The sequence below is a fragment of the Mercenaria mercenaria genome, chromosome 11 (genome assembly GCF_021730395.1).
Source record: "Mercenaria mercenaria strain notata chromosome 11, MADL_Memer_1, whole genome shotgun sequence".
NCBI lineage: Eukaryota > Metazoa > Mollusca > Bivalvia > Venerida > Veneridae > Mercenaria > Mercenaria mercenaria.
This window is the reverse complement of record NC_069371.1, coordinates 30,447,631-30,465,154: the sequence shown is the minus strand read 5'-3', so window position 1 is coordinate 30,465,154 and position 17,524 is coordinate 30,447,631. Positions and strand designations below refer to the sequence as shown.

At 35.3% G+C, this 17,524-nt stretch overlaps 1 long non-coding RNA gene across 1 annotated transcript; it reads right to left on the bottom strand.

Annotated features, from left to right (window-relative positions):
* Positions 1-696: 696 nt before the first annotated feature.
* Positions 697-16,425, bottom strand: LOC128546498 (uncharacterized). Its single transcript, XR_008365975.1, has 3 exons — positions 16,321-16,425; positions 3,860-3,951; positions 697-843 (listed from the first exon to the last, which is right to left on the bottom strand). It is a non-coding gene; the product is annotated as an uncharacterized LOC128546498 (long non-coding RNA).
* Between the last annotated feature and the right edge of the window lie 1,099 nt (positions 16,426-17,524).

The following is a 17,524-nucleotide window of genomic DNA, read 5'->3' as shown; positions in this document are numbered from 1 at the left end:
TGTGTTTCTGTGTCACAGTACTATTACTTCATGCTTAAATCATTCCTGCACAAACTTACTACCTACATTACAACATACCCTTACTGAATAACTTATTGGTCAATAGTCAAAACTATCAAACCCATGGCTGAAAGGGCTAAGGGCATATAGTTTTGACTCTTGCCTGGCAAGCCATTCAGTAAGTCTTTTATTACATGACATCAGCAACTTTCATAGTTTCTTCTCTAACTTTCGCTCAACAAAATCAGTCCTACACAACAGAGCCGCCGATAGCACAAATTATCAACCTGTACTGATATAGGGATATACTAAGTTTGATGAAAATCTATCAAGCAGTTCATGAGAGTTGTTACATGTTATTTCTAATTTTAGCTAAAGTGGTCCTTAAAAAGGGCAGAGTGCACCCATTGATTATTTTTTTAAAGGACCTTATGGTACTACATACCAAGTTTCAGAAATATCCATCAAGGTGTCCATTAGCTAAGTTGTTTAAAGGTTTTTCTATTTTTAGCTCTAACAGCCCCTTAAAGGTTCCATGTGCCTCATTTCGAACAAACCTGGGAGAAGACCCTAATGTACTGCTACAAAATGAAGTCTGATGAAGATCTATTTTGTGGTTACGGCTTTAATACATTCCTATGTTTTAACCACTAACCTATTTAAGGCTGACAGTGTATATCAAGTTCACTGCAATCTACATACCTTGGCTTTTCTTCTGTCTGTGCATGGGCTCTAACAAATGAAACATACACAATGTCACACAACTCTGTCTGCCACTGCTTTACCATCTTTGTCAGAATATGTAACTTGAACAAAGCCACCACAACAACATTCTGTCCACGTCTAAAAACAGAGGTAATAATGTTTGCTCTCTTTGTTACATCTAACAAGCTCAGTCAGACATTGCAAATATTTGACAGAATATTCATATGAGGGTATGGTCATCCAGTGTGTTTTATTCATGGGGGATAACTCCTGAAGGTAATACATGTATTGAATGAAAGTTATGTCCAGACAAATTCAATAATCATCCATGAAAGGCATATCTGATTTCAATCAGTTAAAGCTAGATGTGTGTCCATTAGACACTGGTGCCCCCACTTCCTAACTTAGCCAAGGACAATATCATTCTCTTTTCTGGCCAAGTGAAATCCAAAACAGAACCCCAGGTGCTCACCTTCACATGCTATATGTAACACATGAATCTAGGTGAAACATTTTTTTAAGATATCTACAAAACAAACTTTTATGCACTTGATGTGTATTTTTCACTAAGTCAAGGACCACAACTCTGGTCTGGCCGAGTAACAACCAAAACAGAACCCCAGGTGCACGGTGACCTTTGCATGCTATGTAACAATCCATACTTTATTTTAAGTCAAAACATTTTTGAGATGCAGGCAACACAAACTTCTACGCCCTTTTATGCATATAATGGTACGGCTGTGTGATATCACAATTAAAACCGCAAATGCACAACTTAACATGCTGAATGAATACCCTGTGAGATTTCGTGACACTAGCTCAAATAAGTGCCCCAATTTGAACGCAGTTGGGAATGGATCTTATATTATGATGCTACAGATCAAGTTTGATGAAGATCCTTCTAACGGTTTATGACAAGAAGTTGTATAAGAGTATTTCTAATTTTGGCTCTAGTGGCCCCTAAAAGGGGCCAAGTGCCGCCATTGAACAAATGTGAGGCAGAACCTTATAATGATGCCATAGACCAAGTTTGATGAAGATCCTTCATGTGGTTCATGGGAAAAAGTTATTCAAAGTTATTTAAAATTTTAGCTTTGGGGCCCATAAAAGGGGCAAAATGCTTCCATTTGACCAAAATTGGGAGAGAGCCTTATAATGATGCTACAGACCAAGTTTGATGAATATCTATCAAGTGGTTCATGAGAAAAAGTTCTTTAACAGTTTTTTCTATTTTTAGCTCTTGCGGCCCCTAAAAAAGGGCCAAGGTGAACCATTTGAACAAACCTGATAGAGATCCATTCCAGGATTCTACTGACCAAATTTGGTGTAAGTCTGACCTGCAGTTTCTGAGGAGATGTTTAAGTAAACAATGTTGACACTGGACGATGGCCGACGATGGACCATCCAACTACATATATACTAATAACTCACCCTTAAACAAAGTTCAGGTGAGCTAAAAATTAAGTACAAATAACCACACTGAATATCAGCTCGCTGACATGTGCTCTTTGTATGCTGATGTGCTGAAAATGTAATTCCCAAGTCATAATGCAACAAGAGTGCAAGAATGTCACAATATACGCCCATCACAGCAAATTTCTTTACTCTAGCACCTGTATTTGCAAATGGAATTTTAATTTTGTGGTTGTTTAGTAATCATTGTAAGTCATTTGTTTTTCTAAGTCCACAAAAAAACTCCTTACCAGGTAGAGATACATTAAAATACACCTAAAATTTGAAAGTAACATCTATGTTGTACCACAGAAAAGAGGTCGTTTTTTCCCTACGGTCAATTATAAAAAAGTTACAATATAAGTTATTTATAGTAACAACTAAGGGAAGATAATCTTAAAAAAAAAAAAAAAAAAAAAATCCAAAAAAAAAATGCAAGTCCACACAAAAATCTTTACCAGGTAGTGATTGGTCAAAATACACATCATAATTGGATGTAGCAAGAATGTTGTACTACAGAAAAGTGGTCTCGATTTTTCCCTTCAACTAGTAATGAAAAAGTTACAATATAAGCTATTTATAGTAACAACAAAAGGAAGTAATTCTAAAGAAAGGAACTGCGCATGACACTTCCTCTCATGATGGTGTATAATTGTGCCAAGTTACATCAAAATCCCTCCATGCATGAAGAAGAAATGCTTCGGACAAAGTCATTCTTGTATCTGACCTTTGGCCTCTAAGTGTGACCTTGACCTTTGACCTAGGGACCTGGTTCTTGCACATGACACTCCGCCTCGTGGTGGTGAACATTTGTGCAAAGTTGTATCAAAATCCCTCTATGCATGAAGAAGAAATGCTCCGGACAAGGTTTTCATTCTTGTATCCGTTGACCTCTAAGTGTGACCTTGACCTTAGACCTAGGGACCTAGTTCTTGCGCATGACACTCCGCCTCGTGGTGGTGAACATTTATGCCAAGTTATATCAAAATCCCTCCATGCATGAAGAAGATATGCTCCGGACAAAGTTTTCATTCTTGTATCCTTTGACCTCTAAGTGTGACCTTGACCTTAGACCTAGGGACCTGGTTCTTGCGCATGACACTCCGTCTCATGATGATGAACAATTGTGCCAACTTTCATCAAAATCCCTCCATGCATGAAGAAGATATGCTCCGGACAAAGTCATTCTTGAATCTGACCTTTGACCTCTAAGTGTGACCTTGACCTTAGAGCTAGGGACCTGGTTTTTGCGCATGACACTCCGTCTCATGATGGTGAACAACTGTGCAAAGTTTCATCAAAATCCCTTCATGCATGTAGAAGATATGCTCCGGACAAAGTCTGTGGACGCCGCCCGCCCGCCCGCCAGGGGCGTTCCCATAATACGTCCCGTTTTTTCAAACGTGCGTATAAAAAGGGAGGACTCCTGCTAAACAGCTATACATCATAAATAAAGGCACTTCCATCTTTTCAGAAACATTTAATTCTATGACATTATAGAACATTGGGAAACATATTATTGTTTAGAAAACTAGCTGAAAACTCATATCTGTCTGTCTTTCAGTTGCTCTCTTATCAATTTGGACAGTACCAGTAACTGTTAAAAGGGGTGTTTACCAAAAATATACTGACTATGTGGCAAACAGTGCAGATCTTGATAATCATGTCCAGCATGATAAGAGTTACTAACCCTGTGACTTACCATCTGTTACATGACCTGTACTATGTCTGACTCTATCTTAGCTTCATTTCTTGTCTCGGTATACACTAACTTCTGACTTTTCAACTTCATACCTGAAAAAAAGAAGTGCTGTTGGAGGACAACAACGCTTGACATAATTCAACAGCCTTGTCAGTTGAATGAATATAAAAGTTGAAAAAGGGGAATAATTCTGCAAAATTGCAAAACAGGGTTATGGAACCAGTACAACGCATATCAGTTCATGACAATGGACAATTGTGTGAAGTTTCAATCCATTCCCATTAGTGGGTGCTGAGATACCAGCTTATTACAAAAACTTAACCAAAAACTGCTTAGTCAAACATGAGGGCCAAGATGGTCCTAGGACGCTCACCTGAGATACACACCATAACAGTGTAAACATGTTTGACCTAGTGATTTCATGGAAACAAATATTCTGGCCAATTTTCATTAAGATTGGACCAAAAATGTGATCTCTTGAGTTTAAACAAGCATTTTCTTAGATAAGACCTTGTGACCTAGTTTTTTACCACAGATGACCCATATTCAAACTTTACCTTGATTTTATCAAGGTAATCATTGTGACAAAATTTCATGAAGATCAATTGTAAAATACAGTCTCTATCTTATAAACAAGGTTTTTCTTTGATTTAACCTAGTAACCTACTTTTTAACCCCAGATGACCCTTATTCAAGCTCGACCTAGATATCATCAGGGCAATCATTCTGACAAAATTTCATGAAGACCAATTGAAAAATACCATCTCTTTCGCATACACGAGGTTTTTCTTTGATTTGACCTAGTTTTTGACCTCTGATGACCCATATTCTAATTCGGGCTTGATTTCATCACGGTTATAATGCTGACCAAATTTCATGAAGATCAATTGAACAAGAGCACCGCCTTGCGGGTGCTGACGCTCACCTGATCTTTTTGTATATTAGAAAAATTGTCATACCCGTGATTTTCTAAGTCCAAAAAGGGCCATAATTCTTGCAAAAAGCAGGATGGAATTATGTTTCTTGATGTACAGAGTCAGCTTATGATGGTGAACAACAGTTGCAATTTTCAAAGCAATACCTTTGATAGCTTAGGAGGAAAGTTTACCTAAGCATAAAACTTAACCAATAAATCTGATATTTTCTAAGTCCAAAAGGGGCCATAATTCTTGCAAAAAGCAGGACAGAGTTATGTTTCTTGCTGTATAGGGTCAGCTTATGATGGTGAACAACTGTTGCAAGTTTCAAAGCAATAGCTTTGATAGTTTATGAGAAAAGTTGACCTAAACATAAAACTTAACCAAGAAAACTGATATTTTCTAAGTCCAAAAGGGGTCATAATTCTTGCAAAAAAGCAGGATGGAGTTATGTTTTTAGCTGTAAAGGGTCAGCTATTGATGGTGAACAAGTGTTGCAAGTTTTAAAGCAATAGCTTTGATAGTTTATGAGAAAAGCTGACCTAAAGATAACACTTAACCAATAAATCTGATTTTCTAAGTCCAAAAGGGGCAATAATTCTTGCAAAAAGCAGGACAGAGTTATGTTTCTTAATGTACAGGGTCAGCTATTGATGGTGAACAAGTGTTGCAAGTTTCAAAGCAATACCTTTGACTGTTTAGGAGAAAAGCTGACCTAAACATAAAACTTAACCAGGCAACGCCGACGCCAACGCAGACGCCGATCAAGTGATGACAATACTACTGTTTGCAGATCAAATTGCCCTTTAGCATTTTCTTAAATCGATAGACTTGTACCTTTACGTCACAAAAGGAGCGATGCTGAAGTTATTTTTGGATCTTGTCTATACAGGTACGTAACTCCGCCTTTCCGATACGAGCAAAATATACTGAATGAACTTGTTTACATTGGCTGCATCACCGAGAAATGATGATTTAAATACTCATAAATACTGTTGGAACGGGTGTTTAACCGGATTGTAACGGATGTACCAGATCTAATCTTCATTTAGAATTTAAATGAATATTGCCACAATGCACACTACATTTAGGTAGCGTGGATGTGAAAAAAAGACACCTTCTTATACATTACAGGCCTTTTTCTGCCTAAATTTCAGTACCTTTTGCTGCAGAATTTTCTTTTAAATAATGTACTATCTCGTGTTAGTTTTCACTATAGTTATAAAACGTGCCTGACTCGAGTTGTTGGATTCGCTCATCATTGATTGAAGGGCATAAGATCGAATCCCGGAACCGACCATGCCCCTTTAGTTGAAAAAAGTCGGCAATTTCTTATGGAATATGTGAGTCTTAGTCTAACTAATTGGACGCGATCCTAGGAAACAGTTACGAGTTATTTTCTCCACTCGAAAGAAATTGTCATCGCTAGATTTTGGTTTAAATGCTGTTTTGTTGCGAATATGAGATAAATTCAAATAAAACTTATTTTGTACTCAAGAGTTTAATATCGTTTATTTTTTACTGGTCGATGCCCCCTATGTAAAATATCAAAATGTAAAATCGGTCTTCCCCAGGTCTAATTATTATAGACTACATGTAATCAAAAGAGGATTCAATTCCTCATTAATTTATGTAAAAGTTATCGTAATTCCCCTTAACACAATTAACGTTACACATAAAGTGCAAGCGATAAAACAAATAACTTTACATGACGGTGTGCTGTTATTTATCCTCAATTATTTTGGTCCTTTTAGAGTGTCGGACTGTCACAAATATATATAAAACAAACTAAACATCGAATTATTTTGACTTTCGTGAGTCTATAACTGGTTCTTTCCATGAACGAAGACAAGGCCTATCAACTGCCTGTATGTAAATAACTGAAATAGTGTTTTAACGACTTAAAATAAATAGATGATAAATTCACATACACGTAAACCCCACCAAAACAAAAAACAAAACAAAAACTAGATCTATAATGGAGTTAGATTTGCGATAGTTCAGTAAGCTACGGAAGACTGCAAAAGTTTGAATATCAAATAAATCGGTTTTTATGGATATGACAATTAGATCTACAAGTGCTACGTAACTTGAAGGTTCAATGATACCTTTCTATAAAACCTTGTATACCTTGCGTGGTTGGAAATTTCGTCGATAATAATTGTCATAACAAACAAAAAACGCTGTTTTCATTTGAACGTAGTTGAAACATTCTACTTTTAAAACATATCCATTATCCTTGTTGCACTTTACAATGTATGCAAGTACGGCGATACTTCAAAGATAGAGTCAGAGCGCGCGTTCTGTGTGACGTAAAGAAAAAAGGTGAATGAATAATTTATTGCGGATGAGGCGGGGTTAACCTGTCAGGGTTACTCCAAAAATAGCTTCAGCTTCACATTTTTTGTGACGTAAACGTGCAACTATATCGATTTGAAAAAGGTCGAATGGGCAATTTGATCTGCAAACAGTAGTAACTCATCATTTTTTTTTTTTAAAAATCAGATGAGCTAAAAATACAGCCTCTATCACATACACAAGGTTTTTCTTTGATTTGAGCTAGTGACCTACTTTTTGACCCCAGATGACCCATATTCAAACTCGACCTAGATTTCATCAAGGCAATCATTCTGACCAAATTTCATGAAGATTAATTGAAAAATACAACCTCTATCGCATACACAAGGTTTTTCTTTGAATTGACCCATTGATGTAGTTTTTGATCCCAGATGACCCATTTTTTGAACATGGCCTAGATTTCATCAAGGTAATCATTCTGACAAAATTTCATGAAGATCAATTGAAAAAAACAGCCTCTATCGCATACACAAGGTTTTTCTTTAATTTGACCTAGTGACCAACTTTTTTGACCCCAGATGACCCATTTTTAAACTTGACCTAGATCAAGGTTATCATTCTGACCAAAATTCATGAAGATCAATTGAAAAATACACCCTCTATCACATACACAAGGTTTTTCTTTCATTTGACCTAGTGACCTAGTTTTTTTACCTCAGATGACCCATTTTTGAATTTGGCCTATATTTCATCAGGGTTATCATTCTGACTAAATTCATGAAGATCAGATGAAAAATAAAGCCTCTATTACATACACAAGGTTTTTTTCTATTTGACCTAGTGACCTAGTTTTTGACCCCAGATAACCCATTTTCAAACTTGGCCTAGATTTCATCGCGAGTGAAGGTTATCATTCTGACAAAATTTCATGAAGATCAGTTGAAAAAACAGCCTCTATCACATACACGAGCTAAATGTTGACAGCTAGACAACAGACAGACAACATACGACGGACAGACAGGGCCGGACATCGAGCGATCACAAAAACTTACCGGAGCATTGCTCAGGTGAGCTAAAAAGGGGCATAATTTTGTGAAAATGCAAAGTAGTGTTATGTTACCTGTACATTACATGTCAGATCATGACAGTGAACAAGTATGTTTAGTTTCAATCTATTCCCATTAGTCGGTACTGTCAGATACCAGCTTACATACAAAAACTTAACCCAAAACTGCTAAGTCGAAAAAGGGGTATAATTTTGTAAAAAAAAGCAAAACAGAGTTATAGAACCTGTGCAATGTAAGTAAGTTTATCACAGTGAATAAGTGTTTGAAGTTTCAATCTATTCCCGTAAGTGGTTACTGAGATACCAGCTAGCTTACATACAAAAACTTAACCAAATTGGGATGCCGACGCAGATACGGACGCACAAGTGAGTCCAATAGCTCTACCTATTTTTTGAATAGTCAAGCTAAACATAGATGATATAATAATTAATTAACATGTAATTGTTTACAAAATATTACTTTTCACTTAAATTTCACTTGAAAGCAATCCTGCAAATTTGTGTTTCTTTCATTAAGAACAAATACTCCAAGACGTGTCACAATTCCATCAAAGTGAAGCACCAGTAGTGCTTGGAATGAGCGAATAGCGGTAAGAAAATATGTTATCTATGGGTAGGCACTTTCTGAGAAATTTTCACACAGATGTTTAGTGAAATTTGTGCTCACAGTGACTTGTAAACTCCTAAGGGCCTTTAAATTAATATAAAGATAGGCCACAGAATACTAAGCCTTTAACTGTTAAACAGTTAAACATTGTGAAACCTAAGACTCCTCTCCTATGCCAATAAAAACCCATGAGGCTCAGCCACTGCTATATTTATTCTGCAATATCTTCTTATTTTTGATGAAAGCAATTTGCATAAATTCAGGTTAATGAAACAATATATGAAATAAGTTTTATCCTAAACAATATCATATTACGCAATCCCTTCCCGTAGACAAGCTTACTGACACTGAGTGGCGGATTTTAATTTCTGACATTTGCAGCAGTTACAATATAAAACAATCTGTATCACACTGGTTATTCGGGTACCTACTCGTGTGAGCGATACCGCCCTCGTGTGATTAATGTACATGTTGGTGAAAAGGAAATTCACACCTATAACACGTAATTATTCCGTATTTTACTGAAGATTTGGAAAGTTTTAGTATTAAATGTGTAAGATCATACCTTAACTATATCCGTGTCAAATATCTATCTCATATAATCTGAATAATTGTGAAAAAAATACGTTTTTTGTGGCTAAAATGAAGATATTTTAAGGCGATGGTATATATTTTCACGATTAATGGTATTATTTCGGATTATATAAAGGAATTTTTTGTTAGGAAAATGAAAAGCAGTCATTCTGTGTATTAGCCATTGCTTTCATTTCACAAAAACCTGAAGCACAGTAAAATTAGATAGATTTTTTCGAAGTCAGTGTGTAGAAAATAAGATACCTCTGACAATGTACCATGGTACCATCCTCGTTGTTTCTGTCAATCCAGCAGATACCGTCCTCGTTATTGAAATGAACATTACATTGACGCAGACCCCTTTTCTATAATTTAGCAATAATATACAATGACCAGCCAGGATAAAGATAAAACCTTGGTCTTTTATACTCACCTGGGCTACTGGAAGCAGCCTATCCGAAGAAAAACTTCTCACATAATTTCTTCTAGTTTGCTTTCAAGATCCATCTGCATAGACACATTCTTAGGTGTATTTTCAATTGAATATTGCGACTTCCGTACGTTTTGTCTTGTTATTTAAGTTGTTATGGGGTACAAAATGTTTGCAACAAAAACAAAATTAAATTTGTTCAGAAATTCTATGATTTTTGTCAAATATTTTATTGCGTTCGACCCATGTTTAGCTTCGTTTTGAGGAATAAAGCCAGTAATTCGGTCGAAAATGTGCTTCGTTTGAGTAGTCGGAAGAAGTCAGTAGTAAACAGATCCTTATTTCCCTATTTTTATGTGCGGAATTTCGTGTTGAACAAGTGCGTTAATCACACCTTTTTACTGCGTGAATACATAATGCCTGAGATATGTAAATGAGATGAGATATGTTTATACACTTCACATACAAGTTTTGCAGATCGAAACCGAAAGTATGGGGTTTATTGTGCGGGCAGGAGCATATACACGCCATTTTAGGTACCAGGCCACAAATGACCGGCATTTTACTAGGAACTATTCAGCCCCCTCTTTATTTTTATCGTTACTTTAACTTATGATAGAACTTTCATGAAAAATAGGTGTTGGAAAAAGTGATGTTCTATTAAGGTAGGTTAGAGGGCATGAAGTTTAGTAGGTTTGCAGGTTTGTCGAACAATTCAAGTCCCGAGCAATTTGCTTAGCATCCAACTGTTGAAAGCAGAGCTAAAATGGTAGGAAATGAAAAGAAAAAAAAGCGACGAGAAATTTTGCTTGTTTTTGTACATTATTTCAAAGATATTACAGCTCGTCTGATACTTAAACTTTAACAAAATATCATCTTACCTGTCTTATAGTCTGTTGCTACAGCATAGCATTGATGGGAAAGTCTTTTAAAGGCTGTATATTATGCAATATATGATAAAGCCAAATCTTGTATTAAGAGTAGCCAAAGTCTATCAAATTTCTTTATTGGCTCAACTGGTGTACAGCAAGGTGAAAATTTATCACCTATATTATTTCGTTTTCTAGAATGATTTAGTCTCATATATGTCTAATTATTGTTCAGGACTAGTAGAATTATCAAACAATGTATAGGACCTATTAAGTGATGATATTTCAGAAACGTTCTTCAAGCTATTTTTGTTAAGCAGATGATACAGTGTTATTTGCAGAATCTTAAAATGATTTACAATCTGCGTATGTCAGAATATTATGATATTTGGAAACTTACAGTTAATTCAAATAAAACTAAGGTTGTTTTTTTCACGTGGAAAAGTACAAAATAAGTCTACCTTTTATTATGATAATGCTGCACTTGAAGTAGTAGATGACTTCTTTTATCTAGGAATTAAATTTAACTACAATGGTATATTTGGTTGACCAAGCTAGGAGGCTATGTATGCCCTGTTGAAAAAAAAATGTAGGAAGTTGCAGCTTAGTATTGATTCACAGTTACACTCATTTGAGTCTGTGGTTCAACCAATGTTACTGTATGGATCAGAGGTATGGGGATGTGGTGATGTTAGCATTGTTAAAAGTGTTCAGCTTAAAGTTTTAAAAACATTACTGAAGTTTAAAAGTCAACACCTTATGTCATGGTTTTTGGTGAGCTTTTGGTATTACCAATAGATATTATAACTAGAAATCGAATTTTGAACTATCGATGTACAATTTATCAAATGTTAAACAAGAAAAGATAAACTGTATACTTTACAGGTTCATGTATAGACTCCATCAGCAAATGTAAATTATTGTTCTTGGATTTCATATGTAAAAGAATCTTTAGAACAACTTGGATCTGCTGAATTCTGGTTGAATCAGTCAGTACTTTCACCAGTGTATTTCCACAATATTCTTATTTTAGAATGTCCCTTCATTGATTTGGACAGTGTAAAATATATACCAAATGACTTTCAACTGTTAAATGTAATGTCATTTAACGTTTATTTCAAAGTAATGATAGTACTCTTCTTTTTAAGTTTGCATTGTTTGTACAGAAAATACTTCAAATTTTTAGGTAGGGATAGGTCTTTGTCACTGGCAGTCATTTGCTGGCCAGTTAAAACAATGTTATCAACCTGGTTAATTCTAAATGTACACCATCTTCTATGATTTAGCTTACAAAATATTTTTATCAGATCTATTATGACCGTAAAACTACTGTTTTATTTTATGTATTAGTGTTTGTTTTGTTAAATTTGTTATTATTATAATGCTGATGCCGTATGGGCCTAGTTATAAATAAAATATTGGAATCTTGAAATCTTGAATCTAACAGATTTCCTCCCTAGACGTACATTTAACGTTTACAACCGCTGTGATGAGTGTTTGAACAAACACTAAAAAGAGATAGAATTCCATAACTGCATCTGTTTCTTCAGTTAGTCACCTGTAAGACACTTATACAGTAGTGTATATTGTATGCACTTGTAAACAAGTCGCGTAATTAGCACTACCTTAATGGACAATGCGCCTATGAACAGAAGTGAGTAATATTACAAGATACGATAAAAGGCAGATTTATGAAGCCGGAGCATCTCCCTAAATGAATACATGCCCAGAGAGAGGGTTCACTTTCCCTTTCAGGAAGAAAAAGAAGGTCTTAACATAAACACTTCTGCTTGGTTTGTGACACATTTGGTCGTTTTCATAATGAGACTGAAGGAGAAAAAGAAGAACTTCAAGAAGGCAAGATGATAGAATGCGTAGAATAGAGGGTGGGTGTGAGGGAAGATTTAATATTGGTGAAATACTGCTAACACGGTCCACTCCTATTCTTTACATCTTTAAAGTTAAATTCTTATCAAATAGATCTACTAAAGGTCGGAATTCACATTTCCAGTTCCTATTTCCAGATCCTCAAAGCAATTACCTTCAATTGCGTTTATTTAGTGTACCGTATACGGATGCAATCGCTGCGGGGAGTTTTTATAAATGTTCATTGACATAACGAGGACGGTACACATGTGCAAACGGGTAGGTATCTTTATTTATTTTCATCCATCGTCAGAGGTACCATCAACAAGAGCACCGCCTTACGGGTGCTGACGCTCATCTGATTTTTTTTGTATAATAGAAATATTGTCCTACCCATGATTTTCTAAGTCTAAAAAGGGCCACAATTCTTGCAAAAAGCAGGATAGAGTTATGTTTCTTGATGTACAGTGTCCACTTATGATGGTGAAAAACTGTTGCAAGTTTTAAAGCAATAGCTTTGATAGTTTATGAGAAAAGTTGACTTAAACATAATATTCAACCAAGAAAATGATTTTTCTAAGTCCAAAAGGGGCAATAATTATTGCAAAAAGCAGGATGGAGTTATGTTGCTTGCTGTACAGGGTCAGCATATGATGGTGAACAAGTGTTGCAAGTTTCAAAGCAATAGCTTTGACAGTTTAAGAGAAAAAGTTTACCTAAACATAAAACTTAACCAAGAAATCTGATATTTTCTAAGTCCAAAAGGGGCCATAAATCTTGCAAAAAGCAGGATGGAGTTATGTTTCTTGCTGTACAGGGTCAGCTTATGATGGTGAACAAGTGTTGCAAGTTTTAAAACAATAGCTTTGATAGTTTAGGATAAAAGCTGACCTAAACATAAAACTTAACCAAGAAAACTGATTTTCTAAGTCCAAAAGGGGCAATAATTCTTGCAAAAAGCAAGATGGAGTTATGTTTCTTGATGTACAGGGTCTGCTTATGATGGTGAACAAGTATTCCAAGTTTCAAAGCAATAGCTTTGATAGTTTAGGAGAAAAGTTGACCTAAACTTAAAACTTAACCAAGAAATCTGATATTTTCTAAGTACAAAAGGGGCCATAAATCTTGCAAAAAGCAAGATGGAGTTATGTTTCTTGCTATACAGGGTCAGCTTATGATGGTGAACAAGTATTCCAAGTTTCAAAGCAATAGCTTTGATAGTTTAGGAGAAAAGCTGACCTAAACATAAAACTTAACCAGGCAACACCGACGCCGACGCCGACAACCGCTCAAGTGATGACAAAAACTCATCATTTTTTTTCAAAAAATCAGATGAGCTAACAAGAGCACCGCCTTGCGGGTGCTGACGCTCATCTGATTTTTTTTGTATAATAGAAATATTGTCCTACCCATGATTTTCTAAGTCTAAAAAGGGCCATCATTCTTGCAAAAGCAGGATAGAGTTATGTTTCTTGATGTACAGTGTCCACTTATGATGGTGAAAAACTGTTGCAAGTTTTAAAGCAATAGCTTGTAGTTTATGAGAAAAGTTGACTTAAACATAATATTCAACCAAGAAAATGATTTTTCTAAGTCCAAAAGGGCAATAATTATTGCAAAAAGCAGGATGGAGTTATGTTGCTTGCTGTATAGGGTCAGCTTATGATGGTGAAAAACTGTTGCAAATTTTAAAGCAATAGCTTTGATACTTTAAGAGAAAAAGTTGACCTAAACATAAAACTTAACCAAGAAATCTGATATTTTCTAAGTCCAAAAGGGGCCATCATTCTTGCAAAAAGCAGGATGGAGTTATGTTTCTTGCTGTACAGGGTCAGCTTATGATGGTGAACAAGTGTTGCAAGTTTTAAAGCAATAGCTTTGATAGTTTAGGATAAAAGTTGACCTAAACATAAAATTTAACCAAGAAAACTGATTTTCTAAGTCCAAAAGGGGCAATAATTCTTGCAAAAAGCAAGATGGAGTTATGTTTCTTGATGTACAGGGTCTGCTTATGATGGTGAACAAGTATTCCAAGTTTCAAAGCAATAGCTTTGATAGTGTAGGAGAAAAGTTGACCTAAACATAAAACTTAACCAAGAAATCTGATATTTTCGAAGTACAAAAGGGGCCATAAATCTTGCAAAATGCAAGATGGAGTTACGTTTCTTGCTATACAGGGTCAGCTTATGATGGTGAACAAGTATTCCAAGTTTCAAAGCAATAGCTTTGATAGTTTAGGAGAAAAGCTGACCTAAACATAAAACTTAACCAAGCAACGCCGACGCAGACGCCGACGCCGACGCCGACGCCGACGCCGACAACCGCTCAAGTGATGACAATAACTCATCATTTTTTTTTCAAAAAATCAGATGAGCTAAAAACAGCAACAGGATGCACATAATTGAAATTTTATCAACAAAAAGAACTTGCATGTACACGATCCAAACGTTTTGTAGTTGAGTATGTATAGTTCTACCAAGGTGAGTGGCAAATTCAGTTATCTCAACTTTGAACAAAGAAAAATACGTCCCAAAACGTCAATATACATGAATTTCGCTACATTTCTTCAAATTTTATAGTCATATCAATATTATTGAGGACTGATATTTTCACCAGTGCGAATTAATGCACTGCCTCGGACGAATCTGTCTTTAAAATGTTCAACATTCTTAAATATGTGTCATAAGTTGGCATTGTTTTTATATACCCCAAACAACCTACATGTACATAAATCACACGAGGGTGGTATCGCTCACACGAGTAGGTACCCGAATAACCAGTGTGAATATGCATCAAACTAGTTCGACTACCCCTTCCACACCCATCCGTCAATGACAGTGTCATCCTCCAGGCCCCCTACCTAGTCAAAATAATTTGATGTTCAGATTGTTTTATATTTGTGACGGGGCAATGTAGCGAGTGGGGATATTGCCAATTATTTCTTAAGATCGCGTGAAATATATAAGCCCCCTTACTGTGCTTTCACTTACAACATTATAGAAAAATGTTAGTTGTAAAAAATTATTCATACATCTGCACTAGAAACAAAGTATTAACACTAAATATATACAAAGAAGTATTTTTATAGCTCTCTGATATATAGAATAAACAGGCTGGGCACATCTCCCAATCGGGGTAAATTACCTCGTTCGGGGTAATATACCCTGATCGGGGTAAAACAAGAACAATAGAAAAGTACAAAATGTTTGATAACTTTTTTATTAAGGGAGTGCTAATGCTCATATTCTCAGGTCAACTTCGTATGATATTAACAGTTGACAATATGATAATTTTTTAACAGATTTTTGTTGTAAAAATTTCAGATTTTCACCATTTTTTAACATATGCAAAATTGATAAAATGGTACATAGGTATATTTGTAATGATGATATAAAGCTTTAGTAAAAATATTTATGTTAGCACTTAAAAGAAAAAAGAAATATCAAATTTTTTGTACTTTTCTATTGTTCTAGTTGTACCCCGATCGGGGTATATTACCCCAAACGAGGTAATTTACCCCGATTGGGAGATGTGCCCAGCCTGATAAAGGTATTGGCGCACAAGTTTGGAGCAACAGAAAGCCATTGAACCCTTTTCTGTTTTAAACATTGCATTAAACATAATTTTTAATATCTTAATATGCATCATATGTTATGCTTAATAAATGGACCAAGTTTGTAAGAAATATCTTCATTATTTTTCATGAAATAGTTTTTATGTCGAAATGAATATTTCATTCAAAGCAAAACTGAAAGAATTCAACTTCACCTTTTGTCCTAAATTATACAGTGTTACATGGTAAGTAAGCCATAACTCCGAAAGGAAATGAACTCACCTCACATAGACATCTATTTGCTACTTGAAACAAAGCCCAAAACGCCATCTTTCTTTGTCCAGAACGTAAACAGTGTAAAATGGCGGCAACCTTGCAATATTGTCACGTGATCTGCTCGATTATTGTAAAACATGGATTAAACAAGATACACGAGATAATTTGAGTGAACAGTGTCACAATGAACGTGGTTTTTGCTTAACCACATACACAATCTGCCTTTAGGCCACTCCAAATTGATCTCTAGTTCTTTAGAAAGTTTTTTTTTTTAAATGATGGAGACAGCCGGCGAAATCTTTACTTTCTATATCATCAACAGCTTAGTTTTATCGAAAACAAATTATATTAAAACCAGAATAAATAAAATTATGCTTACTTTTTTTACCCTGATAATCTGCGTCATTTCAGAAAGATGAGCTCGGCAGCTTTTTCATTATTTAATCGATTACTGTATAAAAGTGTCTATCTAACTTCTGTATATATAAAGAGCAAATTATGTATGAATAAATTCTACAACTGTATGTGTACAACAATTTAAATTTAAATAACATGAATAACATAGCTGGATATAGCCGCTAAATCTACGTCATTTCAACCTTTTTAGCTTCAAACAAAACCGGGTGATATGTATGGAGAGGACCACCGGAGTTACAACATGTTATAGAAATGAATGAACTGAAGTATAAAATATAAAAGATTGATGCCGTTTCCAAACTTTTACGCAAAATTTAGAACCCGGGTCCCTTTAAACATGACCGCTCAATCTGTTTTAAAACAGCACTATAAAATAAAAAAAAAAAAAACGGTAAATAATTATCATGAATAAACGAGAGGGTAGTGACAGCAATGAACTTTCGCGTTTCAACAATTAACTGCTACCTAATACCGTGTTCAGACTACGTTTTTAATCCTATATTAACTTGGGTTTATTTTTTAAACTCGTTTGCGTCTACACTATATGTGATGTTAAACGTGAATTATGTAAAGGTCAAGTGGGTTCTGTAATATAGCATTAAAACTACCCCGGGAGGTGGTTTTAATACTATATTAAAAAGTAATACTACATTTTTTTTACAAATGTGAACGCAAATGTGAGTTATAACTGGTTTTACAATCCCAAATCCACAGATCTTACCTTTTGGCGGAAGAATACCACATGGTTCTCTTTTGTATCAAACAATTGATGCTGTGGCTGGCAAAAGTAATT